The sequence below is a fragment of the Panthera pardus genome, unplaced genomic scaffold, assembly GCF_024362965.1.
Source record: "Panthera pardus isolate Hobbes unplaced genomic scaffold, ASM2436296v1 HiC_scaffold_12, whole genome shotgun sequence".
Taxonomy (NCBI): Eukaryota; Metazoa; Chordata; class Mammalia; order Carnivora; family Felidae; genus Panthera; species Panthera pardus.
Window position 1 is genome coordinate 105,410,832 of NW_026526677.1, and position 7,833 is coordinate 105,418,664.

A 7,833-nucleotide genomic window follows, 5' to 3' on the forward strand; every position below is an offset into this window, starting at 1 on the left:
ATAATAAGGTCAAAAGTGTACTGGGCTGCCAAGCACAAAGAATCTGCATAGGGGACACCATACACAGAATTGCTTCTTCAAGTTTTGAGGAAGTAGTCAGTTCATCTAATCCATAGAAACAAACACAGAAAGTCAAGCAAAGTGAGGAGACATAGGAGTATGCTTCAAAACAATGAACAAGAAAAAAATCTCAGAAAAAGTGAAACAAAGATAAGCAATATGCCTGATAAAAAAATTTTAAGTAATGATCCTAGAGATACTCACTCGGTTAGAAAAAGAGTGGAAGAACTCAATGAGACCATCAATAAAGACAGAAAATATTAAAAAAGAACCAACCAGAGTTCAAGAATACAGTAACTGAAATCAACACACTACAGGCAATCAACAGTACACTAGTGGATGCAGAAAAACCTACCAGTAATTTACAAGACAAGGTAATGGAAAGCACATAACTGAATAGCAAAAAGAGAAAAGACTTAAAAATGAGGATTAAGAGATCTCTTGGATACCATCAAGTGAACAAAACATTCACATTATAGGGGTCCCAGAAAAAGAAGAAGAGACCAGTGTGTGGAAAACTTACTTGAAGAAATAACTGAGACCTTCTCTAACCTAGGAAGAGAAATAGACATCAAAGTCCAAGAAGCACAGAGTTCCAAACAAGACAAGCCCAAGGAGGTCCACACCATGGCACATAATTAAAAACACGTCAAAGACTAAAGATAAAGAGAGAATCTTAAAAAATGGCCAAAGAGAAACAAAACATACAAGGGAAAACCTCAAAGCTATCAGCTGATTTTTCAACAGAAACTTTACAGGTCACAAGGGAGTGGCATGGTGTAGTCAAAATGCTGAAAGGAAAACCCTACAACCAAGAACACTCTACCTGGCAAGGTTCTTATTCAGACTTGAAACAGCGATCAGGAATTTCCCAGACCAAAACCAAAACAAAACAAAGATAAAGCAGTTTATCACCAATAAGCCTTGTAAGAAATGTTTAAAAAAGTGGAAAATAAATGGCCACGATTAGACATAAGACAGCTATGAATAAAAAGATGTAAAATATGACAACCTATACATAAACGTAGAGGAGGGAGTGGAAAAGAGAGAGGAAAAAAGGGTATTTTCTTTTTCTTTATTTAGAATGTTTGAACTTAAATAACCTAATTAGTATGGACTGATATTTACTTTGGATGTTATATATGAGCCTCATGGTAACCACAAAGCCAAATCTTATGATATACAAAAAATAAAGAGAAAGCCAAACAAAACACTGTAGATACTCATCTATCACACAGAGAGCAAAAGAAACAAAGAAGCACTACAAAAACAACCAGAAAACCAATTTAAAATGGCAATAAGCACCTATCTATCAGTAATTGCCTTGAATGTAATGGCCTAAATGCTCCAATCAACAGACAGTGGTGGAATGGATAAAAAAGCAAGACTCTTCTATATGCTATCTACCCAAGACCTAAAGACACTTACAGACTGGAAGTGGGAAGATAGAAAAACATTCACCACACAAATGAAGAAAAAAAAAAAAGTTCATGTAGCAATGCTTTTATCAGACAAAATGGACTTTAAAACCAAGACTAACAGACAAAAAAGTATGAACCCAACACTAAGATAACATTATTATAAAGATCTACATACTTAACACTAGAGCACCTAAACACATAAAGCAAATGGTAACAGACATAAAAGGAGAAACTGATGGTAATACAATAATAGCAGGGGTCTTTAACACTCCACTTACATCAACAGATAGAGCACCCAAAAGGATCATGAGTAAGCAAATAATGCCTCTGAATGACACATTGGACCAGATGGACACAACATATATCTAGAACATTGCATCCCAAAACAGCAGAATACACCTTTACAAGTGCAAATGGAACATTTTCCAGAATGGATCACACATTAGGCCATAGAACAAGCTTCAATAAATTTAAGATTGAAATCATTCTATGCATCTTTTCCAACCACTATAGTATTAAACTAGAAACCAATCACAAGAAAAAAAAAACGAAAAAAACCCACGAACATGTGGAGACCAAACACACAACCAATAGGTAAATGAAGTAATCAAGGAGGAAATAAAAAAAATACATGGGAACAAATGAAAATGAAAACATAATGGCCCGCAATCTCTGGGACACAGAGAAAATAATCTTAAGAGTGAATTGTATAGCAATATTGGCCTACATCAAGAAACAAGAAAAAAAATCTACCCTTATACACCTAAAGGAACTAGCAAAGGAAGAAAAAAAGCCCAAGGTAAGTAGAGGAAAGGAAGTAAAGATCAAAGCAGAAATAAGAGACTAAAAAAGTAATAGGAAAAAGAAATCAATGAAACCAAGAGCTGGTTCTTTGAAAAGACAAACAAAATTGACATGTTTATCTAGAATCATCAAGAAAAAACAAGGAAGGACCCAAATCAATAGAATCAGAAATGAGAAAGAAGGAGCAACTGAGACCACAGAAATACAAAGGATTTTATAAGAATATATGAAAAATTATATGTCAATAAACTGGACAATCCAGAATAAGTGCATAAATTCCTAGAAACATGCAACCTTCCAAAAGTGAACCAGGGAAAAATAGAAAATCTGAACAATTTATATGAAAAGAAATTCAATTGGTAATACAGCAACTACACAGAAATAAAAGTCTGGGACCAGACAGACTCACAGGTTAATTCCATCAAACATTCCACTCTCCTCAAACTATTCCAAAAAACAGAAGATGAAGAGAAATTTCCAAATATATTCTAGGAGGCCAGCATTAGCTTGATGCCAAAACCAGACAAAAACACCCCAAAAAAAGAAAACAGGCCAAACATCCCTGATGAACATAGATGTACAAGTCCTCAATAAAAATTAAACTCTCTACAACAATACATTAAAAAAAAGATCATTCACCTCAATCAGGTGGAATTTATTCCTGGGATGCAAGTATGTTTCTGTATTCGTAAATCAATCAACATCTGGCATTGCATCAACAAAATGAAGGATAAAAATCGTGATCATCTCAATATATGCAAAAAAAAAAAAAAAGCCGTTTGACAGGATTTAATATTCATTCATGGCAAAAACAACTCTCAACATAATGGGGAAAAAGGTAATGTACCTCAACATAATAAAGGCCACATATAAAAATCTCACAGGTAAGATGTGGTAGATTCCCTCTAAGGTCTGGAACATCACAAGGATATCCACTCTTGCCACTTTTTTTAAAATTTATTTGTTTTGAGAGAGACAGATACAGAGAGACACCGACCGACAGAGACACCGACCGACAGAGACACCGACCGACAGAGACACCGACCGACAGAGACACCGACCGACAGAGACACCGACCGACAGAGACACCGACCGACAGAGACACCGACCGACAGAGACACCGACCGACAGAGACACCGACCGACAGAGACACCGACCGACAGAGACACCGACCGACAGAGACACCGACCGACAGAGACACCGACCGACAGAGACAGGATAATGTGCACATTAGTGGGGAAGGGGCAGTGAGAGGCAGAGAGAGAAAATCCCAAGCAGGCTCTGCACCACCCATGCAAAGCCTGATGTGGTGCTCGATCGCATAAACCGTGAGACCATGACCTGAGCCACAATCAAGAGTCAGATGCTTGACTGACTGAGCCACCCAGGAGCCTCCTCTCTTGTCGCTTTTATTCAACATAGTACTTGAAGTCCTAGACATAGCAAGAAGACAAGAAGTAAGAGATGTCCATATTGGTAAAGAAGAAGTCAAATTGTCACTATTTGCAAACATGATACTGTACATAAAACAATCCTAAAGAATCCACCAAAAAACTACTAGAAGTAATGAATGAATTCAGAAAAGGATACAAAATTAATACCCAGAAATCCAGATCTTGAGATGTTTACAGATGAGAGCTTTACAGATCAAGGACAATGAAGAGCTAGATGCAGTGGTGACCCAGCAGCTATTTATTATCCGCTGCTATATGATTGCCCAAGGGGACAATTGGGCAGATCAAGCCAAGTTGGCAGCCTGTACAAAGACTCCCAAACTCTCTAACTAAATGTTAACCCCAATATTCCAAGGAGGATGAGAGGACCTCAGAAGAGCTAAAGAATGGGGATATGGACACCACGCTGCCTCTAAAGCCAGCTGCAAATCTAACAAACCCTTATCTCAGAGTATCTTATGGAAGAAATGATTAACCATATTCATCAATGCACCATTATGGGTGACATACTGCTGTTCGGTGGTCCCACCACAAACCACAGGTTCCCTACATGCTGTTAGCAAGGAGAACATCAAAAAGAACACTGCTTGGACCAACAAGCTTCTGACAGACCTGAAAGTACTATTTACTGGAGGAGAGATCATCTCAAGAAATCGTTAAGTACTACTTGGGTACAACCAATCCCCTCTAAGGCCTTGGATAAAATCCAGTACAAGAACTCACAAATCCTGGAACTGCAGAATGCTGGGTTTCAACCTGGAACTAAGGAATATTTCTCAATGAGTGCAGAAATATTCCCTTCCTTTAACCCCAATCTTCATCTGGAAATAACTAGAGTGATCACAAAGTTGAATTTGGGAAGTATTTCTGAAATATCCACAAGATTTTAAAGCACATGCCTAAATAAGATTTAGATCATTACAAAATGTAGTTATCTATTTATCCAAGGTGGCAATAAGATTCTAGAGGCAAATGCAGAGAGTTGTATAGTTTTCAACAAAACTAGGCTCTTTTAATGTTGAGAAGATTCAACTTTAATAGAAACTTTGTTTTTCTAGGCAGATTAAAGATAAAGAAAAACCTTTGTTTATAACTTAGATCAGTAATCCAAGAAAACTCATTTTAACAGGGAGAAAAGTCAAACTCCCATCTTGTGGGGGATAAGTTTAGCAATCCCCTGGGCTTACACCAATGGGTTAACAAGGCATAAAGAAATACAAAGCCATAAAATGCTCACACCTGAGTCTGGGTAAACCAGATTGGCACCCCAAGAATAGGGGGGTTCAAAGGCACCCCTAGAATAGGGAGGTGCAAATGTGCCAGAAATAGGGGGTGAAGAGCCCCCAGAATACAGAGGGAGAGGCAAAGGCCTAAAATAGGTACAGTGCAAAGGTGCCCAATACATAGGTATATGAAATAAACAAGATTAGATGTTCAGGGTGGAAGCACCCCCAATTTAGTACTACGGCAGAAAGCTGCTTTCACAGGAGGATAGGGCCAGGTTAGGTAAATTGGTGAATTGGACTATGGACCTTGGCGCTGCAGGCAAAGCAGCCCAGAGTCGAGATGGTTAAAAAAAGAAAAGGTTCCTTGTCAACCCTGAGGTTATTTCCCCCTGTTTCATCCCCGAGGCTCGCTAAGGTAAATAGAGGTGCTGCCTCCTGTCGGCTGGAAACAACCCTCCTCCTGACTACCCAGCACCTGGATTTTGTTTTATATTAACCCAAACCACGAGTATCTTCAAGACCCCCTTTCCCTCACGTCCACAAGTTAATATTCACAGATTCATTGTCCCTTTATGCACATCCATCACCATGTTTGTAAGCCTTCTGATCCTAATAAAAGCGGGGCAAGAGCCCTTATTCGGGGCTCTTGTCTTCCTGGACATTAGCCATCTCTCACTTTCAATCCTGCGTCCCACTGTTTTGCTAGACAAGAGAGAATTTTAGATTCAGAGTCTACAACACCATCTTATACCAGTATACTTCTGACATTAAAACTCATGCATTCCAAAAGATGAATTAAGCTAACTTATGTGGTCTCTGTTTCCCTGCCTGCCATCTTCCGTGTTGCTATAGGATGTTCTGATCAGAATCTCCATCAGGAATGTAGGGCTTTCAGCTGGAGAAAGGCAGCCAACAGTCCTCAACGCTCAGAGATCATCAAGGATTGCCTTGACTGAAGACAGCTGCCTTGCCAAGGTCATGCCCTCTTCTCAGCTGGTCACATACCATGACTATTATAAAAGTGCATGACTTTTGCTCTAACTTAGGATGGTTCCTAAGGGTGAGCCTACTTTAGAACTCCCCAGAGAATCAGTTAAGACTTCTGTTGATCTTGTATCACAGCTGGATATCTCTTACTCTCCCTTCTCTTCCCCAGGTGTTGATCACTCCAAAATCAATTTTTTTTTTTTTACATATTAGCCTCCATAATCTTAGCCTCAACCATGCAAAAAATTCCTTTCCAAAGATTCCCTTCTCACAAATCTTCTCAACTTTCCTTTTTACATCAGAATTTGTCCTAAGTTTTCCCTCTTTAAACAACCAGTCTCACTTTGCTTGCAGAGTTATTTCCCTTATTATTTCTGGTAGTCTGAATGACATTTATTGAAGTTATTTGGTTGTTTATTTGTTCTTAGATTACCCATAAAACCTCATTAGGCATTAGGCAAAGTACTAAGGTTTTTCTCTAAAAAAACCCCAAACAAACCCAAATGAACAAAATAGAAACTAAAATAACAAAAAAACTAAAACAACAACAACAAAAATGGTGATAGAAAGACCAATACCATACACTTTTTCTTTTCTAACAAATTTTGTAATAGAAAGAACATGAACCTCCTTGGCTTTCAGTAAACACAGGCAGAACAGAAGTTCTACATATAATGCTGACAACTCTAAAGACAGGTCCATTTTAATAGAACTAACAACCTGAAATTAGCTTTAATACCAAGTATTTTCCCAGAGCACATAAACTTGAAAAATGTTTGGGTCAGTTCCCATTTTTCTGAGTTTTAGAATGCCCAATTCTTACAAGCGCTTGCTTTTAAGCCAACTAGAGCTCTCTTACAAATTAAATTTAGGAATACCATCCAGAGGTAGAGAAAGCATTTCACATTTACAATATACACGGACACCCATACAAATACACAGACAAGATGCTAACAAAATCTTAAAGGCTCAATTTCCAGATATCATCTTTTATAAACCAAACCTAATTGCAAGATGGGGTTTTAATTTACAGACACACCACTTGGTCATTTTTCTCAGGAGTCTAACGGATGATGTGGCCAAGTAGTGTTGCAAAATAAATAAATAAATAAAAAATAAAAAAAGATTGCCCAAATTTGGAGAATACAGCCGAAAGGGCAGCATGTGGGGATCAAACGGTCATTTCTCATTTCCCAGTTAGAACATGGCTAGCGTTATTCAAAGACACCAAAAGTTGCAACGACACACAAGCCCAATGAAGCCCAGAGTTCCTCTGTGAGCACTGGTTCCTCCCCAAAAGTCAGAGCTTCACCGATTGAACCAAGAGGGAGGAAGACATAAGGTCACATGCCATTGCACACAAAGTACTCACCAAGAGCCATCCGTCCAACCCAAACTCAAAACGATTTCCTTGCTGCAGGAGCTAAATTTGGTGCCGAAGTTTGGGGCGCCAGTTGGGGTGAGTCCCCTGGGATCAAAAGCCTAAGCAGCTGCTTGGACTCACTGGACTTCCCTTGTTGGCTGGGAGCAGATGAACGGTGGGCAAGGAGCTCCTGGACGGCTTGCCAAATTCGTAACTGAACCCAAGTTCGTCCGCCTGAGGCACAGCTAAGATAATCGCTGAGACAGCGAGTGTGCGACACCGAAAGGACTTCTCCGAGAGGTGACCAAACCAGGAGACCAGAGGGCAAGCCTCAGATCTACCTCCTTCAAGGAGAGTCAGGGAAATGTAAAGGCAAATATAAAGGGCCTGGGTAAAAAGCTGCAGCTGCACTTGAGTCCCGTGAACCTTTAGTTACCAGCTTCAGCGACTTAAAGCAAGTTGTTGACACAATTCACCAACTTCTGTTTGTTGTTGCCATACTTCCTTCTTCCTAGGCA